Consider the following 15,386-nt stretch of genomic DNA (forward strand, 5'->3'; position numbering starts at 1 on the left):
GGAGGAGGGGGCGTCCGCAGGGGAGCGGGCGCCAACCGCCGCGGGGTACCGGCGGTGTCGTTAGATAACAGACGTGCCAAATCCCACCTCCGCGCCCGGTTTTGTTGATGGTGCGGCGACCACCGACACCTACCCCCCCCCCCCCGTTCCAAGAGTTCCACACTGACCTTTTATTTTGTCTTTGGAATTTATGGGTTGAAAAGTCTGGAAACCACCACAGCTGCTTTGGCTTGCAGAAGTTGAGATTTTCATTAGAACTTGAGTAAGTCAGGGAAGCCAGGAGGCAAAGAAGAGGGGGTAGAACATTCCATGTTTGGGGACAGTCAGCAAAAATGCAAGAGTTTGAGATTGAATGTCTTGTTTAAGGAATATCAAAAAGGCCAATGTCACTGGATTGTTGAGTATGTGGGGGAGTGTAGGGTATAAGTAGAACACTCTCCATAGTAATTTGACCTTGTGATGAAGTCCTCTCAGGGCCTTAGCTAATTAAGTTAAGAGAACAAGAATTTGGAGTTGAAGAAATGGTGTTTTGCCCTTTCCTTAAGGCAGAGGCTGGTGATTTGATTAGTTTAATCTTTTTTCCTCTTCCCTTGAAGGGAAAGGGTTGAGTACTAGATAGAAAGGCATTTCTCTTCTTCCAGCAGGAGACTGGACAGGAGACTCCAAAAACTGAATGCATCTTAAAACTCCTGTTGCTCATAGTAAGGAAAAAGAAAAGGAGAAATACTTTTAAAAGAGAAAACAGTTCTATCAACTATATTTTTTTGTTTAGTTACTGCTGCAAAAGAGGCTAGTGATTATCATAGGAATTAGTAGTACTAAGAAGGGAAAAGGATTACAGAAAAGTTCAAATAATATGGAATATGATATCCCAGGGCACTCATAATTGACTGCCTTTTACCCCCTTAGAAAGTGAAGGAAGAATATGAAATTGCATCTGTGCCTTTTCAAACCGAGGACTCTATTTAAGAATTTAAAGTATCATCTTTAAAGATGGAGTTTCTGAAGGGTACAAATGAGTTTGTTAGGCTGTAATTTGTCCTTTTCTAGAACAATTTCTATCACCTCTCTGCTCTGGTGTATTACAGACATAAACCCTAAGTTTCATACATATATATTTATGAATGGAGTCAATAAAGAGGTTTAAGCATATGTCTCAGCCAAATTGTATATTGGTTTCCTTGGTGTCATGTTCTTGACAAGCAGCTCTGTAATTCTAGTGCATTTCTCACATTTACCTCCACACAGAGAGAATATTTGACTCTTTGGGTGTGCCAAACTCAGACTACAATTAAATTGCTCAGTCTTTTTTGTTGTCAGGTTGATATAAGATGAAGGAAGGGTAGTGAATGTGTGCTTTGTGAATCCCTACAATTAAAAAAAATCTTCAGAGGGGCTTATGCCTCTTTGGGACTTTGGTCCTCAAGGAAAGGGCTCTAAAAGAAAACATTTTTAGTGTCAATTTTCAAGCAGGAGAAGACTGAATGAAATGAATTTGATATATGGAATCATTTCCATAATTTTCTTTAAATTGAATCATGAGAAAGTTCACTTTGAATATATAAATGGAAGATAGGTTGAAACACTCCCACTAATGTGAATACAGACTGATGATATCTCTTCCAATTTGCAACCCAGACAACAAGGCAGCATTCAGGGTAATGGAGGGCTCCTCATTTTGATAGTTTTTGATTTGAGAGTTTATCTTTTTACATGGCTTGCAGTTTTTGGATGAATGCACAAAAAATGATGGAAACATCTAGAAAGTTTGCATCTAACTTTATCAAACAGAATGATTATATGATATTATCACTCCCATCAAATACCATATTAGAACTATAAGATTTAAGATATTTTTGCTAATATGTATTTATAGTTCTTTATGCACCAGCAGCTTTCATATATGTTGCTAACAATATAAAATGAAAATGACAGTTATGACTATCTATTTAAATCATATTTGAAATTTTATCAGCAGAATTAACACAAATATTTTTTTAACATTCTTTCCTTTTTGAAAATTGAATTCCAGATTCTCTCCCTCCCTCCCACTCCTCTACCTACTGAGAAGGCAAACAACATGATATCAATTACATATATATATATATGTGTGTGTGTGTGTGTGTGTGTGTGTGTGTGTGTGTGTGTGTGTGTGTATGGAATCGCTCAAACATATTTCCATGTTAGCCATATTGCCAAAAAAAATGAAGTTAGAAAATTATGCTTCAGTTTGCACTCAGATTTTATCAGTTGTCTCTCTGGAGGTGGATAGCATTTTTCATCATGAATCCTTTGGAATTGTCTTTGATCATTATATTGATCAGAGTAGCCAAGTCTTTCATAGTTGATCATCATTACAACATTGATGTCACTGAGCATGATAACTCCTAAAAGAGAGAGAGGGATAAACATAGGAAAATGGAATGGTGGAAAATAACTGAAATATCTGAAAGACCATATAGGTCTTTCTATGTTTTTTTTTCTGAACCACCCCCCTCATCATTTCTTGTAGCACAACAGTACTCTATTATAATATGATATGATATGATATGATATAATGCCACAACTCACCCAACCATTCCCCAATTAATGATCATCTCCTCAATGACCAATTCTTTGCCACCACAAAAAGAGGTGCCATATTTTTCTTTGATCTCTTTAGGATATAGACCTAGTATTGTTTTTGCTAATTCAAAGAGTATGCACAGTTTTATAGCCCTTTGGGCATAGTGACAGATTGTTCACCCAAAGGGCTGAAGTAGTTCACTATGTCATTAAGAGTTCATGAATATTCCTATTTTCCCTAATCCTCTCAAGCATTTGTTATTTCTGATAGTTGTGAGGTGGTACCTCAGAGTTGTTTCAATTTGTCTTTCTCTAATTCATATTGATTTAGAACATTTTTTTTCATAAAACAGATAGCTCTGATTTTTTCTTCTGAAAACTGCCTGTTCATATCTTTTGACCATTTATCAAATGGGGAATTTCTTTTTTCTTATTCTTATTCTGTTTCTTACTTTTATAAATTTGACACAATTTCTAATATATTTGTGAAGTGAGGCCTTTATCAGAGAAACTGGCTGTAACTTTAAAAAAAATATCACGTCATTGTCTATTGTACCTTTTAACAAAATGTAGTTTTATTATCACTTTCACTTAGGTCTATTTTTGTTTTTACTTTGTCTGAGATCACAACTGCCACCCCTGCCCTCTTCACTTCAGATGAAGCATAATAGACTCTGTTCCAGCCCTACATTTCAACTCTGGGTGTCTTTTTGTCCTGATGGGTCTCTTATACACAACATACATTTGATTCTGGTTCCCAATCAATTCTGTTATCTGCTTCTGTTCTATGGGTTAGCTCTTCCCACTCAAATCTGTACTTATGATTACTTACTGTGCATTTCCCACCATTCCATTTTTCTATGCTTATCATTCTCTCTCTTTTATTTATTCTATCACTCCTTAAAAAGCTGTCTTGCTTCTGACCACTACCTCCTCCAATCTGCTCTCTATCTTATCATCCTCACTCCTATAACTTTTATCCCCTTCCCCTCCTACCTCCCTATTGGGAAAAATAGATCCCTTTACCCAGCTGAATGTGCATATATGTATATTATACATACAAAAATACATACACACAGATAGACAGATAGACAGATAGATAGAGTCCCTTCCACTATAAAAGAACTTTGCTGTGCTCCTCCTTTATATGAGAAAATTCACCCAATTCTACTTCTCTCTTTCCCTTTCCCCCTTTGCTTCCCTCTTTTTCCCCTCCATTTTTTTGAGATTATGCCAATATAATCAATTTATACCCATGCACTCTGTTCATAAAGACTCCTTTGAACTGCCCCGATAAAGATAAAGCTCTTAGGAGTTACAAATAACCTCTTCTCATATAGGAATGTAAAAAGTTGTGACCCTTATGATTTCTCTTCCATTTTTACTTTTTGATGAGTTTGAATGTCAAATTTTCTATTCAACTCTGATATTTTCATTAAGAATGCTTGGAAGTCCTCTATTTCATTAGATATCCATTTTTCCCCCCCAGGAAGAATTATATTCAGATTTGCTTGGTAGATTATTCTTGGTTATAATCCTAGCTACTTTGCCCTTTAGAATATCATATTCCAAATACTTTGTTCCTTTAACATGGAAGCTGCTAAATCTTGTGTGATCCTAACTGGCTCCATATTTGAATTTTTTTTTTCTGGCTGCTTGCAATATTTCCTCCTTGACTGAAAGCTCTGGAATTTAACTATAATATTCATGGGAGTTTTCACTTTGGAATTTCATTCACTTTCAGGAGGTCATTGGAGGATCCTTTTGATTTCTGTTTTACCCTTTCAATCTAAAATATTGGGTAGTTTTCCTGTAAAATTTCTTGAAATGTGATATTTACAATATTTTTTGTGATGTGGCTTTCAGACAGTCCAATGACTCTTAAATTATTTCTCCTCAATGTATTTTCCAGAGCAGTTGTTTTTCTAATGAGATATTTCACATTTTCTTCCACATTTTCATTCTTTTAACTTCGTTTTATTGTTTCTTAAAGTCCCATAAAATGATTCACTTCTACTTGCCCAATTCTAATTTTGAAGGACTTATTTTCTTGAGTGAGCCTCCTTTTCTATTTGGCTAATTATAATTTTAAAGCAGTTATTTTATTCAGTGAATTTTTGTGCTCTTTTACCATTATGTTAATTATGTCTTTTAAGGTGATATTTTCTTCAGTATTTTTTTTTTGTTCCTCCTTCACCACATTGCTTATTTTCTTCTTATAATTTTCTTGTGTCATTCTCATTTCTTTTACCATTTTTCTCTACAACAATTATCTCCTTCTTTAACTATTCCGGGAATTCTTACTGGTCTTGGTTCCAATTAGTATTTTTTTTGAGGCTTTCCTTGCAACTGTTTTCACATTGCTGTTCTTTCTACATTTATATTTCGGTCTTCCCTGTCACCAGAGTAGTTTGCTCATTTTCACAGCCTATTTCTGTACTTTGAATTTTATGTTAAAAATTTGTCTTTGCTCACCTGGTAGTAGGGAGACACTTTGCTAAGCTTCATGTTTTTTCATGTTGCTATTTTTAGAGCTACTTCTGAGGAACTAAAAGTTTTTGATATTTCCAAGGCAGTGTAATCCTGGGAAAAGTAGGGTCACTGCTCTGCATTCTGGTCTTTATCCATGTAGTGACTCTGCTCCCCTGAAACTACAAATGCTCCTCTTGGTTCTATAACTGTGACCATGGTCTTTGCTCCCTTGTGTCTAATCACAAGCACTCCTCTCCATCCTGAAACTGCTACCAATAATTGCTTATGGGCAATAGAATTGCCAATCAGTGCCAGCTACACCCAGTGTAGTGCCACTAAGGGGTCCCCTATATTTTTGCCCAATATTCTGGCCCCCTTACCATATCTAGGGTGAAAGCTCCTAAAGTTGCTGGTGATATTATTGAGATCTCCTTCAAAGTCTGCTGCTGGTGCTCCTGCTGAAATCTGTGCCTAAGCCCACTTTGATGTTACAACCTCTCCTATAGACCTACTAAATTGTCTTAGGTTGGAAAAATATCTTCCTCTGACCATTTGTTTCCTCTGCTACTTCAAAATTTGATTTGAGGTATTATTTTATAGTTGTTTGGAGGGGAATATTGGGTGAGTTTATCTGAGTCCCAGCCTGAGCTCCTCCAGGTCCCAGAATGTACTCTACCATCTTGGCTCTGGCCTCAAGATGGTTTCTTATATGAAGACTTATTTGAACTGAATTTAAAGTGAAATTAACATGAGTAGGAGAAACTTTACATATTAACAGTATTGTAAAGATGAACATCTTTGAAAAATCAAGGACTTTGATGAATGTAATGATCAATCACAATTTTATAGAACTAATGATGAAAAATTCTGGCCTTCAGATAGAGAGGTAAAACAAATGTTTTGCTTGATTATACATATATGTAACAGGGATTTTGTTTTTCTTTCATTCTCAATAGGGGTGGGGAAGTGAGAAGGAAAAGAGGTGTATTTTTGCTGATTAAAAAAATTGAAAAAGGATTTTTAAAAATAATATTGGATTTTTCTGTTTGCTTTGCTTCCTTTGTCTGGTCATATTGCCACTCAATTACTTGATCCCTGGGGTTTTTGTGACAGTATGACTCTTCCACCAGACAGTGGAACTTCCTTCCCAAGCACTGGGGTTTTCTCAGCTGCTGGAGGTATTAGTTGGGTGCCATCTCTGAAGCCTCCACACGCTCTGGCAAGCTGGTTGCACACTTCAGGACCTCCACTCTAGACTGCAATCCAGATCCAAGCAGGTTAAAGCAAGAGCGATTATCCCTCAGACTGGTTGCTTGGTCCCCCTATAGTCTGCAGGCCATGAGGTGAAGCTGCAACGTGGCACTGGCTGTGCCAAGGCGGCTCAGTGGCTTCTCGCCCTGGGGGCAAAAGCCGAGGCTCTCCCGACTACTGGTTCCAAAGTCCACACTGCCCTGACCTTTCACTTTGTGCTTTGCATCTATGTGTTGATGATTCTGGAAATGGCCACAGCTGCTGGTGATCTGGAGTCCCTCCAGCAGGTGATTGGTCAGGCCTGCCCTGGGGCTAAAACCTCTGGCTCACTCGGGCCTGGGATAGGCTCCCTGAGCACAGTACTGGCCAATTCCTGCTGGCCTGCCAGGTTGTCCTCAGTGGGAGGTTAGCTTCTCTGTGTCATTTTGTGGGTTCTGTAGCTCAAAAGTTTGTTCAGATACCCCTCTTACATGAATTGGGGAAGGTGGAAGCTAGAATTGTGTGGAGGTCATGTTTCTTCTCCGCCATCTTGACTCCGCCCCCAAAAAGTATTTTAATAGTCATTGAAAACTATGACCAAAAAGAGCCTAGACATCATACATGAAAAAAAAACATAGAAGAAAATTGTCCAGAGTTCTTAGAACCAGAGGACAAATAGTAAGTATACTCCATTAAGAGTCTCGGGAGAAACTCTAACATAAAAACTTCTATACAATCAAACACTTAGCCATCCAGGACTTCTAGGTTAAAAAAAAATACTACAGGCAGATAAAAAGAATGAATTCAAGTAGCAAGGAGCCACAATTAGGATCACAGAATTTAGTAATACAAAAAGGAGTGGAGATCCTGGAATGTGATATTCTAGAAAGGAAAAGGATAAAGAACACTCAAAGAATAAATTACTCAGCAAAACAGTACAATCTTATAAGGAGAAAAAATGGATTTTTAATGAAATAGGGGACTTCTAAACATTCCTAATGAAACAACCAAGGTCACAAAGGTGCTTTGAAATATAAAAACAGAGAAATTAAGTGAAATACAAAAAAGTCAACATGAATGAGCAATCCTAAAATGATTAAATTGGACAAACTGTTACATTCTTATATGAAAAGATGATACACTTATTATTTGAGGGAACACATGTTCTCTCAGAACCCTAACATCATTACAGGATATAGAGGCAGTCTAATAGGACAGAATATCTGAGAATGTCTTTGTTATATTTTAATGATCTTAAAAGATGAATGGAAAGGGACAAAAAGGAAGAGGTAGAGTTGGGGAAATTATCATACATAATTGGGATGCATAAATAGAAGTCTTATAGAAGAGATAGGAGACAAATGAAGAGAATAGGATATTGAGAGTATTCAGAATCTGAACCTCTCTTTCTCTCAAACTGTTCAACAGATAAAAGAATACGTACACATACATTTGGGTACAGAAATATATTTCACTTAAGAAAAAATGAGGGAAAAGAATGAAAAGGAAAGCACACTAAGGGAAGTGATAGTTCTAAGCAAAACAGACTGTAAGTAGAGTGTATCTTAAAGGGAATTTAACAAAAAAGAAAGAAAGGAAAAGAATGTTTAATTGGCTCTTGGTCATAAACGAGAAAAGAGAAGGAAATCTGAGGTAGACTGAACCAAACCTAGAGTATTAGTGTTAAACATTCACATTATCTCTTACCTTCCTCTTCTTTTTAAAGAGGGGGTGGGAATCAGCAAGCAGGAAAAGTATAAACGAATAGGTTGGAGGAAATATGCAATTAATAATCTTTTTTTGTGTGTGTGCTACAAAATTTATTGGTGCCTAGAAGGCAAGGTATGGATAAGAGGGGAAATTCTAAATGGAAGCTGGACTGTGGCATGACAGATAATCTTAGTTAAGAGGTGATGGAGAAGGGAGACAGGCTCCATTTTTTGAGTAGATCATTCCTTTTGTGTCTCCCCTGGGCTTCTTGATGTTCTCAAAGTTCTTCAGGATGATATCATATAATACAGCATAAGTTTTTCAGATCTCCATGACAATCAGTCTTGTCTCTCCATACTGTGCTTCATACAATTCATGAACCCGCACAGGTGGCTGCTTTGCTGCTTTAGCCACTGCATCACCCCTTTCAGAGAAGTACTTTGAGATCTGGTTTTGGAAGCCATCCAACTTAGTTCTGAGTGTAGTCATCAGCTCAAATACCTTCTTCTGGACAGCTACTCCAAAGTCATTTCCATCCTCAATTCAGAGCACCTGTGGCTGTAGCCACATGGAAACCATATTTAGCTGTTCTTTCACATCTTTGATCTCAGGCTTCAACTGCCCCAGAAGGGCCACAATCTCCTCATTGCAGCTTACAGGCCCACAAGGAGGACCTTTATCTTCATCTTCCTCTTTTTTCTTTTCATTCTTATCATCTTTCTCTTGTTGTTTCCGACACTCTTCCTTCTCTTTTTCTTTGGCTGGGTCAGGGATTGGAATATCCAGGGGGGCCTTTAAGAGACTCAAATCAGCCTCATTCAGAGATGTATCCTTCCATCCAGCTCTGAAATCTTCACAGGGAAATAAGTTCCACATAGGATCTCTGCCTGAGCACATAACTCCTTTCTGAACAAATGTACCTTGGCTTGGGCTTTGGGTCTGACACTGAAGGTGGCCATGGCAGAGGGGTTAAGGGGACAGATGGAGCAGTGAGACAGGAGCAAGGGGGAAGGGTACAATTAATAATCTTAAGCATAGATATGAATGGGATTATTTATTGTTGAGTTGCTTTAGTTGCGTCCAGCTCTTTGTGACCCCATTTGAGTTTTATTGAAAGAGATACTGAAGTAGTCTGCCATTTCTTTCTCTAGCTCACTTTATAGATGAGAAAACTGAGGCAAATAGGGTTAAGTGACTTCCCTCAGGTCACATTGCTAGTAAGTGTCTGAGGCTGGGTTTGAATTCAGGAAGATGAGTCTTTCTGACTCCAGGTACAGCACTCTATCCATTGTGCCATAGTTGTCCAATGGAATTAACTTACCCATAAAACAGAAGAGGGTAAAAGAATGAATTAGAAAACAGAACTCAATAGTATGCTGTTCAGAAGGACAGATATAGTGTAAGGATACAGTGTGATGAAATAAGGTTCTCCACCCCATTCTTGACCTTTTATTCTTCCAGATGAATTTTATTATTTTTTTCTAGCTCTATAAAATAATTTATTGGTGGTTTGATTGGTATGACACTGAAAAAAGTAAGTTAATTTAGGTAGAATTGTGATTTTTATTATATTAGCTTGGTCTATTCATGAACAATTGATATTTCTTGAATTGTTTAGATCTGACTTTATTTGCGTGAAAAGTGTTTTGTTAACTGTATTCATATAGTTCCTAGGTTTACCCTGTGAGGTAGAGTCTCAAATATTTTATATTGTCTATGGTTATTTTAAATGGAATTTCTCTTTCCATCTCTGGCCACAGGGCTTTGTTACTATTATATAGTAATGCTAATGATTTTATGGGTTTATTTTTTATCATGCAACTTTGCTAGAATTGTTAATTATTTCAATGAGTTTTTAGTTGATTCTCTAGGATTCCCTAGTATGCCATCACATCATCTGAAAAGAATTATAGCTTTGCTTCCTCATTGCCTATTCTAATTCCTTCAATTTAGTTTTCTTCTCATTGCTAAAGTTAACATTTATAGTACAATATTGAATATTAGTGGTGATAATGGGCATCCTGTTTCCCATCTTATTTGGAAAACTTAGCTTATCCCCATTACATTTTGTTTGCTTATGATTTTAGATAGATACTACTTATTATTTTAAGGAAAATTTCATTTATTTCTATTGTCTTTAGTGTTTTCTTTTTAAGCAATTGGGGTTAAGTAACTTGCTCAAGGTTACATGGCCAGTTTTTTCTGGGTGTGGCCCTAAATATCAGAGCCTGGATTTTATCCCAGGTCATCCTGACTCTGGGGCCAGTGCTCTTACTCACTCTTTAGTGTTCTTAATAGGAATGGGTGCTGGATTTTGTCAAAAGCTATTTCTACATCTACTGAGATAATCATACTATTTTTTTAGTTTTGTTATTGATATGGTCAATTATGATGATTTTTTTCTTAGGGAATTCATTGATGGCTTTTTCTAAAATGGAGTTATTTCAATATTTTATTTCCTTTTCTGTTAAGCTGGACAATTTATATTTTTATAAATATTCACCCATTTCACTTAGATTGTCAGATTTATTGGCATACAGTTAGGCAAAATAAATCCTAGTTATTGCTTTAATATCCTTTTCCCTGGTGGTGAGTTCACCCTTTTCATTTTTGATAATGGTAATTTGGTTTTCTTCTTTTTAAAATCAAATTAATCTAAGGTTTATCTCTTTTATTTTTTTAATAAAACCAGCTCAGTTTTATTTATTAGTTCAATAATATTCCTGCTTTCATTTTTATTAATTTCTCCATTCATTTTCAGAATTTCTAATTTGCTATTTAATTTGGGATTTTCAATTTGTTTTTTTTCTAACTTGTTAAGGTGCAAGCCCAAATCATTTATCTCCTCTTTCTCTATTTTATTCATGTAAGCATTTAGAGACAAAAAATTTCCACTAAGAACTACTTTGTTTATATCCCATAAGTGTTGGTATTTTGTCTCACTACTATCATTCTCATTGATGTTGGTTGCTTCTATGATTTGTTGTTTGATCCACTATTAGATTATGCAGTTTCCAATTAATATTTAGTCTATTTTTCCATGACCCTTTAACACAGGTTTTTTTTTCAAGTTGCATTATGATCTGAAAAGGATTAATTTAATATTTCTGCTTTCTGTAATTGGTCATGAGGTTTTTATGCCCTTATATATAGTCAATTTTTGTGTAGGTGCCATATACTGATGAGAGAAGAGTATATTCCCTTCTATCTCCATTCAGCTTTCTCCAGAGGCCTATCATGTCTAACTATTCTAAAATTCTACTCACCTCCTTAACTCTTAATTTTTATGGTTAGATTTCTATAGTTTTGAGGGGGAGAGATTGAGGTCCCCCATTTAGTATAATTTTACTGTCTTCCTGTAACTCACTTAACTTCTCCTCTAAGAATATGGATGCTATATCACTTGATACATATATGTTTAGTATTCATATGAATTCATTGCCTATCATACCTTTTAGTAAGATGTAGTTTTCTTCCTTATCTCTTTTAATTATATCTACTTTTGCTTTGAGATCAGGATTGCTACCTCTGCTTTTTAATTTTTTTAAATTTTTAATTAAAAGTTTTTTTGTTTTTGCTTTTTGGAGGGCAATTGGGGTTAAGTGACTTTCCCGAGGTCACATGGCTAGTAAATGTGTCAAGTGTATGAGGCTGGATTTGAATTCAGGTCCTTCTGACTTCAAGGCTAATGCTCTATTCACTGTACCACCTAGCCAACCTCTACCACTGCTTTAAAAATATCAGCTGAAATATGATATATTTTTGCTTAAGCCTTTTACCTTTATGTGTATCTCTCTGTTCAAATGTCTTTCTTGTAAATAACATATTGTGGGATTCTGGTTTTTAATCCACTTTGCTATCTGCTTCAGTTTTATGGGAGAGTTTATCCCATTCACAGTTATGATTGCTAACTCTGTTTCCCTCCATTCTACTTTCCCCATTTATATTTTTCTCTGTCTTTTTATCCTACCCCTCTTCACTAGTGTTTTGCTTCTGATCACTGCCTCCTTCAATCTGCCCTCCCTTCTATCGGCCCAACTCCCTTTTATTTTCCCTTTCCCCTCCAAGTTCTTCCTTCCCTTCTGTCCATCCTCCCTCAATTTTCTTTCTCCTTTCACCTCCTACTTCCCTATAGGGTAAGATATATTTCTATACCCAACTGATAGATTATGTTATTTTCTTTTTGAGCTAAGTATTATGAAAGCAAGGTCTAAAAATGCTCACCATTCCCTTCTTTCCCTCTACTGTAATAGATCTTTTGCATCTCTTCATGTGATGTAGTTTATCCTATGATGCCTCCCCCTTTCCTCTTCTCCAAGTACAATTCCCTTTTTTACCCTTTAATTATTTTTATCAAAATTTTCTGCATTTGCTGGCTAGATTTCCTCCTTCCTTCCTTCTTTTTTCCTTTCTTTTTTCCTTCCTTCTTTCTTCCTTTCTCTTTTCCTTCCTCCTTCCTACCTTCCTTTCTTCCTTCCTTTCTTTTTTTTCCCTAAACCTTAAACCCAAATTATTCTGAAGCACATAGATTGGACCATAAGAGGATTCTGCCCAAGTTCCACTTAATGGCTGTATTTTGGTCCCTCCTGGCTTAGAGTGAATGTCAATGGCAACCATTTCTCTTTGGAACAGCAATCCTGAGAATCTTCCCCTCTCAGCTTGGTTTTTCCTTTTTTTCTAATTAAAGGGGCCATCCTTTGACTCACTTCTTAAAGAGGCCTATTCCCTGAATGGGTCTTACCTCACTCTAAGTGAGTACCTGAAAAGGCCTAAGCCTAAAAAGGTCAGTGTCTCCCCATTCATGTTGGGTCATCTCCAGTTATCCTAATGAACATCAGGTCACTGGATCCAGATGGCTCTTGAGGAGAAAATGAGATTGGTGACCTTGGACAGCCTTGCCTCACTCAAAAGTGAACAGCAAGTCATGTCATTATTTCCCTGATGCCATGGTCCTCTTTGAAAATGAAAGACAAACATAACAATAATTTTTTTTATATCATCACATCAAAGTCAACTTTTACCTACACCTTCTGTCTATGTATACCCCTTCTAACTGCCCTAATTAAAGATACCATTCTTAAGAGTTACAAGCATCATCTTCCCATGTAGACATGCAAACAGTTTAACCTTATTGAATAACATGTTTTGTTTTGTTTTTATTTATTATTTGCCTTTTATACTTCTCCTGAGTCTTGTTATTTGAAGATTGAATTTTCTGGCTCTGATCTTTTCATCAGGAAAGTTTGAAAGTGTCCTATTTTGTTGAATGTCTATCTTTTCCACCAAAAGATTGTGCTCAGGTTTTCTGGGTAGTTTATTTTTCATTGTAATCCAAGCTCCTCTGCCTTCTGGAATATCGTATTCTAAGCCTTCTAGTCCTTTAATGCAGAAGCTGCTAAGTCCTGTGTTATTCTGACAGTGGCTCCTTGATATTTGAATTGCTTCCCCCCCGCCCTGCCCCGGCTACTTGTAGTATTTTTTCCATGACCTGATAGTTCTGGAATTTGGTTACAAGATTTCTTGGAATTTTCACTTTGGATCTCTTTCAGCATAAGCAGCTTTCCAGAGGACTGCTGCTGTGAACAGCTTCAAGGTTCTGATTTCACAGTATAGTGAACTCTCTATTTATTCAATAACAAATCAGAGCAAAACATTCACAGAAAATGAAGTACATAGACTGGAGTGGTGATAGACTTATGGCAGGGGGGATCAACCAACAGGCTACTGCAATAGTCCAGGTGTGAGGTGATTAGTGCTTACATCAGGGTAGTAGTAATGCCAAAGGACAGAAGGAGACATTTATGAGAGATTCTACAAAGATAGAATTAACAAGACTTGGCAACAGATTAGATATGGGGTGTGAGAGAGTGAGGAACTGAAAGTGACATTTAAGTTGTGAGCCTGGGTAACTAGGACAATGGTGGTGTCCTTGATCAAAAAAGGGGTGCTTAGGGTGGAGGGGGAAGAGTAATGAATTTATTTTTGGACAAGTTGAGTTTACATATCTATAAGACATTAAGTTTGAAATGTCCAGTAGGGAATTGAAGATATGAGTCCAGAAGTTGAGCAGGATATGTAGATCTGAGAATTGTCAGCATGGAAGTGATAATTGAATTCATGGGAGCTAATGAGATAACCAAGTGAAATAATATAGAAAGAGAAAAGAAGAGCACCCAAATGAGAGTCTTGGGGAGTGGGGGAGGGGAGGGAATTCTTGGTTAGTGAGTATAACCTGAATGAATATCTAGCAAACGAGACAGATGAAATGTTCAGGCAGGAAGAAGAATTAGACTGAGTAGTGTCATGAAAAATATATAGAGAAGGGAGTATCAAGGAGAAGAGGGTGGTCTTCTGTGGTCAAAGGCTACAGAGATATGAAGAAGAATAAATAAAATCAAAATTAAAAATTATAAAGGGTGATAGAATGGGAAATCTACTGGAAAGATGAGGCAGAACAGGATAACTTGTGCATATGGAGGACATAAAAGAAAAGTCACTATTTTCTAAACTGTAATTCCTTGCCTCCTTGTTATATCACTGAACATGCCTTGCTAAAAACCTGGATTACTCCCACTATCTGTTTTTTTTTGTTTCTATTCATGAGCTACTGAACAAAGCTAGAACAAAAAAAAATCTTAGAGATATGCACTACAAATTTATTCTTGAGCTCTTGATACAGCAAGGCAGTAATTTTACACCTTCCTAATTAATTCATTTCCCTACTCACCACAGTGACCATGTTCCCCAAGATTCTGCCTTGGACCCTCTTTTCTTTTTCCCTTTATACTTTCTCATTTCTGTGCAGATAACTCACATCCAGCCCTAAGCTGTCTCCTGAACTCTAGAGTTCATATCATCAGTTGTCTCTTACACATCTTGAACTGGATGTCTTCTGTGCATCTCAAAGTCAACATTTCCAAAATTGAATGTTATTTTTTGCTAAAACTGTCTTCAATTAAAACTTCTCTAGTACTGTTGAAAGGCACCCAAGTTTGCATTATCAGTATCTTCAACTCTTCATTCTCACTCACCCTACATAGTCAGTTATCAAATCTTGTTATTTCTACAACATATCTCTCTTTATATCCCCTTCTCTCTGTTCATTTAGCAATAGCCCTAGTTCAAGTCATCCTCATCTCTTACCTAGAAGAGTACAATAGCCTTGGAATTGGTCTCTCTGCCTCAAGTCTTTACTCATTCCATCCTATTCTCCAATCAGCTGCCAAGAAGATTTTTTCTAAAATGTAAGTCTGATGGTATCACTGACTGCTTACTGATCTCTAGTGGCTCCTTCTCACTTTCTTTTTTTTTTCCTTTTTTTGTCTTTATTAATTTGTTTGTTTACTTTTAGTTTACAAGATCCAATTCCACAATTTCTTGAGTTTCAAATTTTCTCTCCCTCCTTCCCC

The 15,386-nt window shown here is 36.7% G+C and overlaps 1 pseudogene; it reads right to left on the bottom strand.

Moving 5' to 3' along the window:
• Positions 1–8,115: 8,115 nt before the first annotated feature.
• On the bottom strand, positions 8,116–8,985 carry LOC138161272 (proteasome activator complex subunit 1 pseudogene; annotated as a pseudogene).
• Positions 8,986–15,386: the final 6,401 nt, after the last annotated feature.

This window comes from Petaurus breviceps, unplaced genomic scaffold, assembly GCF_028583685.1.
Source record: "Petaurus breviceps papuanus isolate PSGF00001 unplaced genomic scaffold, PetGlider_PUasm1.0 184, whole genome shotgun sequence".
NCBI lineage: Eukaryota > Metazoa > Chordata > Mammalia > Diprotodontia > Petauridae > Petaurus > Petaurus breviceps.